The sequence below is a fragment of the Macrobrachium rosenbergii genome, chromosome 32 (assembly GCF_040412425.1).
Source record: "Macrobrachium rosenbergii isolate ZJJX-2024 chromosome 32, ASM4041242v1, whole genome shotgun sequence".
NCBI lineage: Eukaryota > Metazoa > Arthropoda > Malacostraca > Decapoda > Palaemonidae > Macrobrachium > Macrobrachium rosenbergii.
Genome location: NC_089772.1, coordinates 9,941,909 through 9,954,324, shown reverse-complemented (window position 1 = coordinate 9,954,324; position 12,416 = coordinate 9,941,909). Strand labels below are relative to the sequence as shown.

The 12,416-nt window shown below is 39.8% G+C and overlaps 1 protein-coding gene across 3 annotated transcripts in view; it reads left to right on the top strand.

The window, feature by feature from the left end:
* LOC136855657 (glucose-6-phosphatase 2-like) overlaps positions 1-12,416 on the top strand; it is a 774,122-nt gene that overhangs the window by 671,370 nt on the left and 90,336 nt on the right. Inside the window, exon 1 of one of the 3 annotated variants that reach the window (XM_067132867.1) lies at positions 9,614-9,786. The exons of the other annotated variants lie outside the window; for them this stretch is intronic. The gene's annotated coding sequence lies outside the window, so the exon portion shown is untranslated. Of the gene's footprint in view, positions 1-9,613; positions 9,787-12,416 lie in introns of those variants that run through there. 3 annotated transcript variants of the gene reach the window in all.

The following is a 12,416-nucleotide window of genomic DNA, read 5'->3' as shown; positions in this document are numbered from 1 at the left end:
TAACAGAAGCAGCGCAGTATGTAGACAGACAATCTGCAGTTAACAGACGCAGCACAGTATGTAGTTAGACAGCTCTGCAGTTCACAGACGCAGCGCAGTATGTAGACAGTTCTGCAGTTCACAGACGCAGCACAGTATGCAGACAGATAATTCTGCAGTTAACAGATGCAGCACAGTGTGTAGATAGATAATTGTGCAGTTAACAGACGCAGCACAGTGTGTAGACAGACAATTCTGCAGTTGACAGACGCAGCACAATATGTAGACAGACAATTCTGCAGTTAACAGACGCAGCACAGTATGTAGATAGTCTGCAGTTGACAGACTCAGCACAGTATGTAGACAGACAATCTGCAGTTAACAGATGCAGCACAGTATGTAGATAGACAGTCTGCAGTTAACAGACGCAGCACAGTGTGTAGATAGATAATTCTGCAATTAACAGACGCAGCACAGTGTGTAGATAGATAATTCTGCAGTTCACAGACGCAGCACAGTGTGTAGACAGACATTTCTGCAGTTAACAGACGCAGCACAGTAGGCAGATAGACAATTCTGCAGTTCACAGACGCAGCACAGTATGCAGACAGATAATTCTGCAGTTAACAGATGCAGCACAGTGTGTAGACAGACAGTTCTGCAGTTCACAGACGCAGCACAATATGTAGACAGACAATTCTGCAGTTAACAGACTCAGCACAGTATGTAGACAGACAGTGCTGAGGTTACAGACGTATTCCCATATTCAGTAGAATCACCTGAAGAGGTCAGCCTTGACGTCGATTAACTGAACGGGTGAGCGATTTAAGCGCAAATTGCTCTCGGAAGTGTGATGGATGCATTCGTACTCTTAAGGAATCTTCCATTCATAGTAATGTCACTCGCCGCGATTTGAATCCCTACGAGAACAAGTATAAAGCTGGCGTGTTTTAGTTTTCTACAAAAGAAAACTATTGAGATGATTTTGTTTGTCCGTCCGCACTTTTTCTGTCCGCCCGCAGATCTTAAGAACTACTGAAGCTAGAGGACTGCAAATTTGTATGTTGATCATCCACCCTCCAATCATCACACATCCCAAATTGTAGCCCTCTAGCCTCAGTAGTTTTTATTTTATTTAAAGTTAAAGGTAGCCGTAATCGTACATTTTGGCACCGCTATAGGTACCAACAACACAGGCCATTATACACTGTGCAGAAAAATCCTAGTTTTTTATTTTATCTGTTCATATGTATCAGTAGACTCTGGTTCCTCTTATGTTTCCCGTGATTTTCGGACTCTGTTCTTGTGTTCAGGGAAGTTCAAACCCTTTAAGATCGTTGGAAACCGATTGCTTTGCTTATTGTTAGTGTTAAAAACCGATTTTTGTTTTATTACGTTAGTAGTACAGGTAGGAAGGCTGTCTTTTTTATTTATTGAGAGAGTTAGGCAAATTATGGTGAATTTCGAGCAGAGTAAAACTAAATTAGGTGTATATCAGGATCGCTTGGGAGTACAGTAGGTGTTGCATACTCTGAGGCATCTGTGTGATTCTAAAATTAACTCTTTTAAACTCTCGTTTGGTAACGTTGAGAAATTTTTCAAAACATACATTGTGCAAATGGAAAAAATACTTTTTTCCCCTTACCGACCGATCTCATTACTGGAAACTAAAGACGGTGCTTGCCATGCACGGTCAACTGACTTTGTACCGCACAGTTTACTGAATGAGTCTCGGCTTTATCATTTCACTGTGTTGAATTAGGAACTGTAATACCCCGAACTTGGAATCTGGGTTGCAGATGGAGACTTGCCACTCTCAGCGCCTAAAGCTCATTTGTCTTTAAAGGAGACTCCTTCCACCCTCGCACTCTAAATCATTCTGCAGTCTGTTCTTGGCAGTCAGGTGCTTCAAACCAGCTTCACCCAAGACCTTCAACTTTTGCCAGAATATTCCATCAACCCCCAAGGGGATGTTTCGGCCAAGGAAATATCAAGAACCCCCTGTTATAAGTTCACAGATGCTATTCTGAAACGGTGACCTTATTTGCTTTCTTTTTTTCTGTGAACGTATGTCTGAAATATTGAGGCCTGAAGGTTACATGCATCAAATCTGCCCAAGAAATGTACTGTTGAATTCAAACGTACAGCTAAGACTGCAGAAGATCTCCAGCCATTAATGCACCCCTGTGATATTTAACTCCCACCATTAATGCACCTGCGTAATAGTTTAATTTCCCCACCTGTATACCGAACAGGCGTTTTGGCCGTGAACCTGAATGAATAACCGTTTGCAAGCTTGCCCGGACAGAGGCTGTTCTATATTCATGCTCTTGCGGCTTCTCTCTGCTTTTAGGTTTCAAGGATCTCATTGGCATTGCAGATCTGACAAGTGACTGTCCCCATCACGACGGCACAGTTTCCTTCTCTCTCTCTCTCTCTCTCTCTCTCTCTCTCTCTCTCTCTCTCTCTCTCTCTCTCTCTCTCTCTCTCTCTTTGTGATTTCGGATTCTGTTCTTGTCCTGTATTCCCAGGTTTTGTTCCATTCTTTTCTAGTGTTCCTTGCTTTGCAAATTCTCTTACCTTTATGTTGCTAGAACATTCGGATTTGTATTGCAGTGGTTTGGCTGTTTGGAACCGCGACTTTGAATTGCCTTTTAGAATGCTCAAAAAAAATCTCTGTTCTTCCAAGAATTAAGCAACAGAAAGCACAAAGAACTCAGCCGAAATATATGTTTATTTAAAAGGTTTTTTAACCGCTAAGATGCAATCAAGTTTATAAGCCAAGATTTGTTGCAAAAGATTTATACAGCAGTTGATTATACTAAATTATTTCAGCTGCTAATCTTGCATACACGTATTCTGTATAATTATTCATTGGAGAAACAGGTATCTTCAATATTCATTGGCTTTAGCTCAGTGGTGAATGAACTCGTCTCCCCTTTAAGGGATGAAAGGACGACTTTTCTAACTCTGATTTGGTCTTCAGCCGAAAAAAATAACCTTTCTGCCTCATTTTCCATTTTCTTTTCTTTCATAAAATAAATGCAAGAAGGGGATAGTTCTCTCTCTCTCTCTCTCTCTCTCTCTCTCTCTCTCTCTCTCTCTCTCTCTCTCTCTCTATATATATATATATATATATATATATATATATATATATATATATATATATATATATATATATATATATATATATATTATTATTATATAAATTGTAGTGTAGGTGTTGGTTTGTGCTTACTGTGAATAAGGCTACATATTATATGTAGGTATTTTTTATCATCACTTGTCTACCCAACAGCATGTCATTTTTATATATAAAAAAAGACCTGCGAGGTAGAGAGGGAGAGAGAGAGAGAGAGAGAAAGAGAGAAAGAACTCGCTGGTGAGCAAGGTTCATCATGTGCAATGTTTGTGTTTGTAGGAGCAAAAAAAAAAAAAAAAAAAACTGAGACTTTTGAGGAGGTCTCCGTGTTCGTGCATCCCACAGTATTTAAACTTGCAACATGTTTCCAGCACTTATTTTTTTTTTTTAGTTTCCTCACTTCTTTCTTTTTTTTGGTATGTTCAACTTTGGCGCTCACAGCTTTGGTGTTTCTTGCAAATTGAACGACCGACGCTCGGAAACCTTAATGAATTAATTCGAGAAAGTATGCGTTTTTCTTGGAGTGGTTTCATTTAGAGAATAGGAGTAAGTTTGGAGGAGACATTGTGAACGTGTACAGATTTCTTTACCAACGAATCGTTCCACTACCTTTGGTATTTTTGTCGTTTCTGATATTGAACAAATGTCTTCGGCCCCATTTTACCGGAGCTTTCCAAAGCTTGCTCGTAACTTGACAGCTATATGGTTCACCTTTTATGCTGTTCTTACCGGTAATAATAAGTTCTTCGTTGGAGGGGTGGATAGAGCTGTTGCCTGGCACGCCGTTGGCCCAGCGTTCGACTCTCCTACCCGGCTAATGAAGAATTAGAGAAATTTATTTCTGGTGATAGAAATTCATTTCTCGTCATAATGTGGTTCGGATCCCACAATAAGCTGTAGGTCCCGTTGCTAGGTAACCAGATGGTTCTTAGCCACGTAAAATAAATCTAATCCTTCGAGGGGCCAGCCCTAGGAGAGCTGTTAATCAGCTCAGTGGTCTGGTTAAACTAAGATACACTTAACTTAACTTACCGGTAATTATTTCTCTATAGAAATCATTAAGGGAAATATTACGGAATGGAGTTCAAGAGGTTATGCTAAATGCAGTTTCTTGGTCGCATTAGTCTGTATTCCTGAAATGTTCATATCAGTAACTGTAATAATACGCCAGAGTTCAGTAATTTTCAACACCTGTCCTAGATCGACGTGTGACGAGAGGGAATGGAATGTAATGTAGAGTTTAGGCCAAAGGCCAAGCACTGGGACCTATGTGGTCATTCAGCGCTGGAGATGAAATTGAGAGTAGAAAAGTTTGAAAGGTTTAACAGGAGGAAAACTTCGCAGTGTCATTGTTTAGGAAGGGGATGGATAACAAGATGGAAGAAAGGGAATATGAATGGAGATGAAGGTAAAAGGAATGAAAGGGGTTGCAGCTAGGGGCCGAAGGGACGCTGCAAAGAACCTTTAGGAATGCCTACAGTGTACCCTGTGAGGTGCACTGACGGCACTACCCCCCCCCCTCCGGGGTGAGAAGAGATGGAGGTTCCCCGGTACTACCCCCCTCCTCTTTCTCCTTCCAGTTCAACGTGACGCGAGGTCACATTTCGCCTAAAAGCTCGTTAGCGTCGTATAAAATATACCCTTAATATTTAACTGGGACTGTCCGCGCCAATAGCTGTCTTCCTTTGCTGTCTTTTTTAGTTCTCCGCCTTTTCTCCCGATTTTGAATAATTATCGAAATGTCGAAAGACCCTCTTGACATTTGCTGTCACAGATTCTCCTGCCTTTATCTGTATTTTAAGACCTATCTAACGCATCGTTTTTCATATTTTTTTCAAATATTAAGAGTACATCAGGGGTGTCTTTAGAGTAAAATGCATTACAACTGTCACAGTCACCTTAGCCGTCATAATCTAACTGCTGGAAATTGCCTAAAAAACTGCGACATTGACTACTTCTCACACCAGGACAGATTCATGAGCCGCGTATTGAACCCTCCTACACACACACACACACACACACACACACACACATGCTGTGTGTGTGTCGTTCACTTTTCTCTTGGAAACGCTTTTGTGGCGTCTGGATATCAATTCCTATTCTCTAAAATCCAATCGTCTCTAGGTCTCCCTCCCCACACTCACAACACTAAGACACCACCCCTTCGTTCTTCTTTCCTCCCATTTGAACGAATTTCTCAAAACACGCTGTGTATATCCTTTCACAATGTTTCTCATTGTTTCAGCTCTTTTACATCACATCATCTACGCAAATAGTTCGTTGCATCAACTTCAACTATTTTTTTTTCTTTCATTTGTATTCAGCATTCACACTTCACTTCCATAAAGGGGAGTTAGCTCCACAATTTTTCATAAATTCTTATCGTGGTTTCAAGAGACTCCAAATCTCTTCCCAATCTTATGCATACTCCCCCTTACCTTCTTTGCTCACTTAATCTTTTCTGATGCTAGCATCATTAGTTTTATTTACTCACAAATAACTGCAGGAGTCAGTGCTTCCATTCAGCCCTATCATCTGTAAACATTAGCCATTCCACACTTCATTCACGACTCATGCTCTTATCTCACAGTTTTTGTAATTCCCTGACATCTCGTATCTGTCCATCCATAAAATTAAACAACCTCTGAGGCATAATGGGCCTTTGTTCAGCCCATTTTGCACCAAAACATTCATTCTCACATCAACATGTACTGACTCATCTTTTTCTGCCATCATAAAAGCTTTTAATCACTCTCATAAACATATTTCAATACACTAAATCCCCAACATCTTCCACATTACCTCTATCTATAATGTATGCTAAATATAGTGTTATTTCAGTGTCCCCAGTTGCCTGTACGCTTAAAATTTAAGGGAACAATCATTCCTTTTACCTATTCCGTCAGAACACTTCCTTTATCGACATACACCATACACCACACATCCTGCGTAGCCACTCAGTCATACTTTCGCCACCATACCCCGTCATCCAACTTGTAATCGTTTCAAATTCTCGTGGCTCTCCATTCTTCAGCCTCTTAATTGCCACCCTTACGTCCTCAGCACTCACTTCCACAAGTAGCTGGATAAAACTAGACCTTCCAGAATATACTACACTGCTTCAGCTCTTGAGCTAAAGTCATGCCATTTTCAGGTATTCCTCGCTGTACAATGCCGGTTGAGTTTGCTTCTGAATAATTTGTAACTGTAGCTGAAATGATCGGGAGAGAGAGAGAGAGAGAGAGAGAGAGAGAGAGAGAGAGAATACGTTACCTTCCTTGAGCTATTGATCATTGATGAATCTCTGCGTGCGGGTATGTAGTTGTTCCACGAATTGTTGTGAGCTGTACAGAGAGTAGTTGTGCCTTGACAGATTGATCCTCCTAAATAAATAGCGGATAAGCTGATCGGTTTCAAGATTTCTTTTAGGCATCTAACACGTGTCTGGCAGACAGGTTTTCGCTGTTATTGCGTTTAAGTATATTTCGTTGTGGCTTTAAAAGGAGTTCTTGCGAGATTATCACTAAGCTTTGCATCTCAGTATTTTGTCCCATGATTATATTTAAAAAAAAAAAGAGAGAGAACGAATGTCTAGAAAGATGCTGAGACCATCCTGTGAAATGTTAGACGTATTGCCAATATTTGTTGTCCTTTTCCCCCCAAAAAAAACTATTCGCGTGACAAATGGAAAATATCTTTCAATTCTCTTTTATTAACTTGTTTTCGTGCAATACGGTAAGTGTGCGAAATTCAGTGGTCCTCGTCTTTGTATGTGTCAAGGGAATTTATTCAGGGAGTCAGGAATCCATTTGTTGAAGTGCAAGCATTGCAGGTAAGGAACGATGGTTTTATTGACTAGAACATTAATTATTACACGTTAGATGCCTTGCAGTGTAGAAGGAGAGTAGAAATAAAATGTGGAACTAAGTAAAAGCCGTAATCTCACCTTTCATGACAGTCTTTACTTGGGTTGCATAGCCGGGATTTTGGTTCGGATTCCATGGTAAACATAAAGTGTTGAGTAACTCTGTCCGAGTTCGAAAGCTATAAAACCACTTATTACAGGGCATAAATTATTTTTTGATTCCCTAAGCATTATGATTAACTTACTAATACAAGTTATACTCTCATGTTTTGTGCGTCCACTTTGTATCGTGCGTAAAGGTTCTTAGGCGCCAATACGTGAAGCACTGGGTAAACAAAGAAATATTTACAAAAACAGATCCATTTGATACCCAAACTCCAATAAAACTAAGACGTAACAAGGTTATTTTACATTGCTCAGTGGTTCGGAATGTTGGATAGCACTTATCGTTATCTTTAGCCCCATTTTTTCTTTTATTCGATGCACTAACAAACATTATATCACCTGATATTGGCAGAAAGGTAGGCATTGTTTACAAAAGCTTCTTATATCCTCAGAGAAGAATGCGTCAATGCCACGTGCTTCAGATATTTTGTTCTATTTTTGCAATATTATCTGCCTGTGTTGATGCCAGCATCATCCTGGGATCCCTATATTTCACACAGTCGTTCGAAGTGTTGTATTTTGCTCAGGAATAGTTATTGTGATTTAGCCCTTCATAGGAAGGGAGCCTTTTATGTCCATCTGCAAACTTTACAAACCGCTTTGTACAAAGGCATGTGCTCATTATTATTTGCTGTTACATGGAAGTGTCTCAGATGAAATCATCAAATTGATGATTTTATCTGAGGCACAACTCTGGCGATCAAGAAAATTTGACCTGAAGCCCAGGATGTTTGAGTAAAGCACTTTGCAATTTTTCTGGTGTAATAAGTAACAGGCCCAGGGTTCAGCTCAATGTCACGTGAAAAAATTAAAATTAACAAAAAATCAGTAGCAAAACTAATAAATAGCCTCTTAACACCAGTAACATTGTAAAAATCAGCATAACAATAAAAAATAATAGTACCATCAACAACAACATGATTCACATTATTTACAAAAATTCTGTTGAAAGTATAAATAAATATGACCATATGTCTTTGAAAAAAAAAATCCCAGAAGCAACTGGTGAACAAGGAGGGGACAGCGCACCCTGTAAGGTATATAAGAAACCTGCCAGGTTTGCCACAACAACTAGAGGAGGACGGTCAGGACGAATTTGGAAAATATAGAAAGCTCAGAAGGAAAAGGTAAAGACGAAAGCAACTTTTGCTTGCTCACCTGCCTCTGCTGCACACTTTTGAAAAAATAGGAACGTGAACAAAAAACAGGAAAAATGCCCGATTGTACCCTCAAGTAAGGGAACTCAAACTCAGGACCATGGAAGGCCACGGTAAGATGGTTATGGCACAGTCCAGATTTGGAGAACAAGGCTTGTATTCAGAGTAACCTTCTCATAGATGGGTTGCCTACCAAGGTTTCCTTCTACCCATTGGTTTGATTTCGGAATGTCCTTCTCCTAAAAGAGTTGCCTGACAAGATTAAAGCCTCTTCTAAGCTAATTCGTGTAGGCAGGGACACACAGTACATCAACTCCCACTTAAGTTGCAATTTTTTTTATACTTCATTAACACAAAATTTTAGTTTTATTCTCCATAAATCAAACTTTTTTTTTACTCAGCCTCCAGACTGGTATTAAAATCATCAATCCAGTGATAAGGGGGTTCTCCATAACTCGCTCAAAACGATGACAAGAGAATTCTCTCGTCTGCTGAATTGTTCTGCTGAACCGCTTCTTTATGGTGTTAAGCTTGAGTAAAAGAATAAATATTTTGTTATAAGAAACCTGAAGTTATGTAAAATTTAGTATATCGTTTTCACTTTTTGTGGAGCGACTTGCTTCTTCACTTGTACAGGTGTTCTAGGGTTTTAACTTCTAACTGATAAGGAATAATTAGTTTGAATATCTAGATAAACACCACTACAGCTTATTGTTACGTCCAACCATACTGAAATTTGATAACCCAGTGTCAAGACCAATATTTTCTCTTACAACTGTTGTGACTATAATTGCGGTAATGCTGAAGAATGAGTAGTCGTATCTGTACTATCGACGTTGATAAAGAAACTTTGTAAACAATGTATGCAATCAAAAGTCGGCCTTGAAATAAGACTTGGGACACGGAGCAGTGACTTGTGTCAGCATCGTGGTAGTAACGTGGAGATACACTGATAAAAGCCGGCTGATATGTTTATGACGTTAGCAACATAATTATTCCACCTGAGCGAAAAATAATCCTAACAATTAGGAAAAGTAAATGTCTTTTCAGTGGCTTTTTTATACGTAATGTGCAGTGAGAGACAAAGAGGTAAATTGGTTTTGAGCATTTTTCGGGTGTTGTTCGTTATGGATGACGTGTACGCAAAAGGCATACGGTTAATGATATTTCTGGGGGCAATTCTGTATTCAGGTAAATGGGGTCAGGTCCACATAGATAATAATCTCTCTCTCTCTCTCTCTCTCTCTCTCTCTCTCTCTCTCTCTCTCTCTCTCTCTCTCTTTCCCCGTGGTGTTATCTTAATAGATATGATATCAGCATTCGTCGAAACGTCTCGCCTCCCAGTTCGTCGACACCTTGTGAGCTGCCCACTTCACCTTGCCCACTTTCTTCTTCTGCCAGGATCCTAACAGCCTCTTGGGTTGTTAGCTGGGGTTCTCATCAACGGCCACCTTGAAGACGTGTCACGCTATCCGACGGTAATTTTGAAAGCAACCTTATTTTATTTTACTGGTGCATTTTTGTTTATTGAAGGCTGCCTCGTCTTTTTTTTTCGTTGGTTTGGGGCGTTCTAGGCTAGGTTATTTCATTGTTTTAACATGTGTACAGCGCAGATTTTGGCCCACCATCTTTCTGACTGAACGTATGAAATTGAATCAGCGCTTTATATATGTGGTTAGGAACTAAGTTTGTTGATAGTTTTAAACATGTTTATTATTTGATCGAGAGATTAGCCTTGCTTTCTGCTCTAAGAGTTCGTGCAGTGTTAACGGTTGAGCTATTCAGCAGTTTCATAATGCAGCGATGGTTTCCCGTCCAAGTTGATGAGTGGGTATCCCCGTGAACTGCTTTGTATGTTACCTTTAGTGCATAAGCCGTGTAACTTAATTTAGGCCTATCGGTACCATCCATTCTCAGTTTCTGGTGATCACATTTCGGCACAATTCCTGTTGGCACCGTTGTGATGAGATGCTAAAAGTAAATACACAGTTTTCCCCTTTATGATGATGCAGATATGTATTCTATTAAAATTTTGTTAGTTATTGTATAATATACCCCCTTGTTGGAGGAGCAGCTTTGCATAGTCAGATTTCACCCTTATCCTAAGTAACATCAGTGAGCCACATTTAGTGAAGCATTCAGTGCTGACGAGCCAAAACTAATGTGCAAATATTAGGCTCTTAAATGTTGCATATTTAGAAATAATTATGTGTAAAAGTTAAGTATACCTTAGTTTAACCAGACCACTGAGCTGATTAACAGCTCTCCTAGGGCTGGCCGGAAGGATTAGATTTATTTTACGTGGCTAAGAACCAACTGGTTACCTAGCAACGGGACCTGCAGCTTATTGTGGAATCAGAGCCACGTTATGACGAGAAACGAATTTCTATCACCAGAAATAAATTTCTCTAATTCTTCATTGGCCGGTTGGAGAATCGAACGCGAGCCCAGCAGAGTGCTAGCCGAGAACGACACCAACCCGTCCAATGTGTAAATGTCTCGTGAGGTTATGAAGGGTAATTGTATGATTCAAGCTTATGACATTCTATATCAACCGGGCAGACACACAAGTGCCCATGTCTGTCTAAATTACCCGATTCCTCTGCATATTTTCGTCTTTTGGTAGATTTTGCACACACAGGCAAGTCTGCATGAACTTACATTGTTATTATAAGTAGTATTTATAATGCAGTGCTCGACGATTTCTTACAAGTTTAGGTTGCAAACTAGTGCTGGCGTACAAGTCAGTCGTTTTCAATTCCAGTACGAACACTATCAGATAAACGGCACGGAAATAAAGCTGCTGACGCTCAGTTGTTATTTAAAAGACTGATCGACATTTGTGTCATTATCTACGTCTCACTTTCCACCTGCACCATATCGTCGTCAATTGGCTTTTCACACGAGCCGGCAGTCTGTAGAGGTACTAGCTCTTCAGTCCGCAGATACAACAACTGTATTTTAGCGATGTGCATGATTTCTTAGTTACGTGCCTGTAGTTTCATTGTTGATTCAATGTTACGTGCCTGTAGTTTCATTGTGATAATTCAGTCAGTACTGAGATTTTTTGTGACCGGCATTGAATTCCAGATTTCACTGAAACCCAGTGTGTGATGGTAATTGTGGGCTTAGTCTAGATATCGTCTCAGACGTCTTTCTGATAATGTACTTGGAGGAGATATTTTTGTAAAGCGTTGCTGCAGGGTTTTTGATGGCTTTACTCAGTATGTCCATTTTTATGTGAACAACCCTGTGTACAGTTCATAAAGTATTCAGTAGCTATTTATTTTATACAAATAGCCAAAAGGTTAATGATTCTAACTTGCCAATCAGGGGAATGGAATACAGTTCATTCCTTCCAAAAATCAAGGTGTTTTCTGGAGCAAAACGTGTTCTTTCAACATTTTAAAGGCTCTGAAGTCCTCACCGCTAGCGAATGTGCTGAGTCCAGTAAAACTGCACACTCTAATAATTGCCTCGCAATAAATTTTACCCAGAATCCTCGCAGTTTTTGTACCTTAGAATATTTCACTCTAGCTTGACTTCCACTTTTCCAATAGAAAGTGAGGCAGGAATGTCTGTTGAAGGCTAGCAACAAAAGGAAGCCATCTGCATCGTCTGAAATGAGGACTGTTGTCTTGAAGCCTGGTGCCAGTGCATGAGCAGATTACAAAAGTATCCATGTCGACTGCTCCTTCTTAGCTGGACTCTACTTTTAGCCTGATTTCACAACTTTATGTGCTGTTTTATGATAGACAAACAAGGCCAAATTAATCTATGAAATTGATCTTCATCTTCTATTTCCACTACTTGGCAAGGAATTGAATAAGAGAACCTTGTTACTTGAAGAGGTTAGAAATTTTCATCACCAAACCTTTAGGTGTTTGGCTTTGATGTCCTTAAACTCTGTACAATTGGGTATGGATTGGTATAACTCTCTCGGCAACCTTGATAACAAGGGTCCCAGTGAGAGTTTTAAAAACACCAGCATATAAATTTTCTGTCTCATTGAATATTAACAGAGAGCCCCCTGGTTGGCTGTAGGATGACTTCCCTGCTATTAGCTCGCAGTCTCTTGGTTACACAGGTATAAATGAAAGTCTTGAAC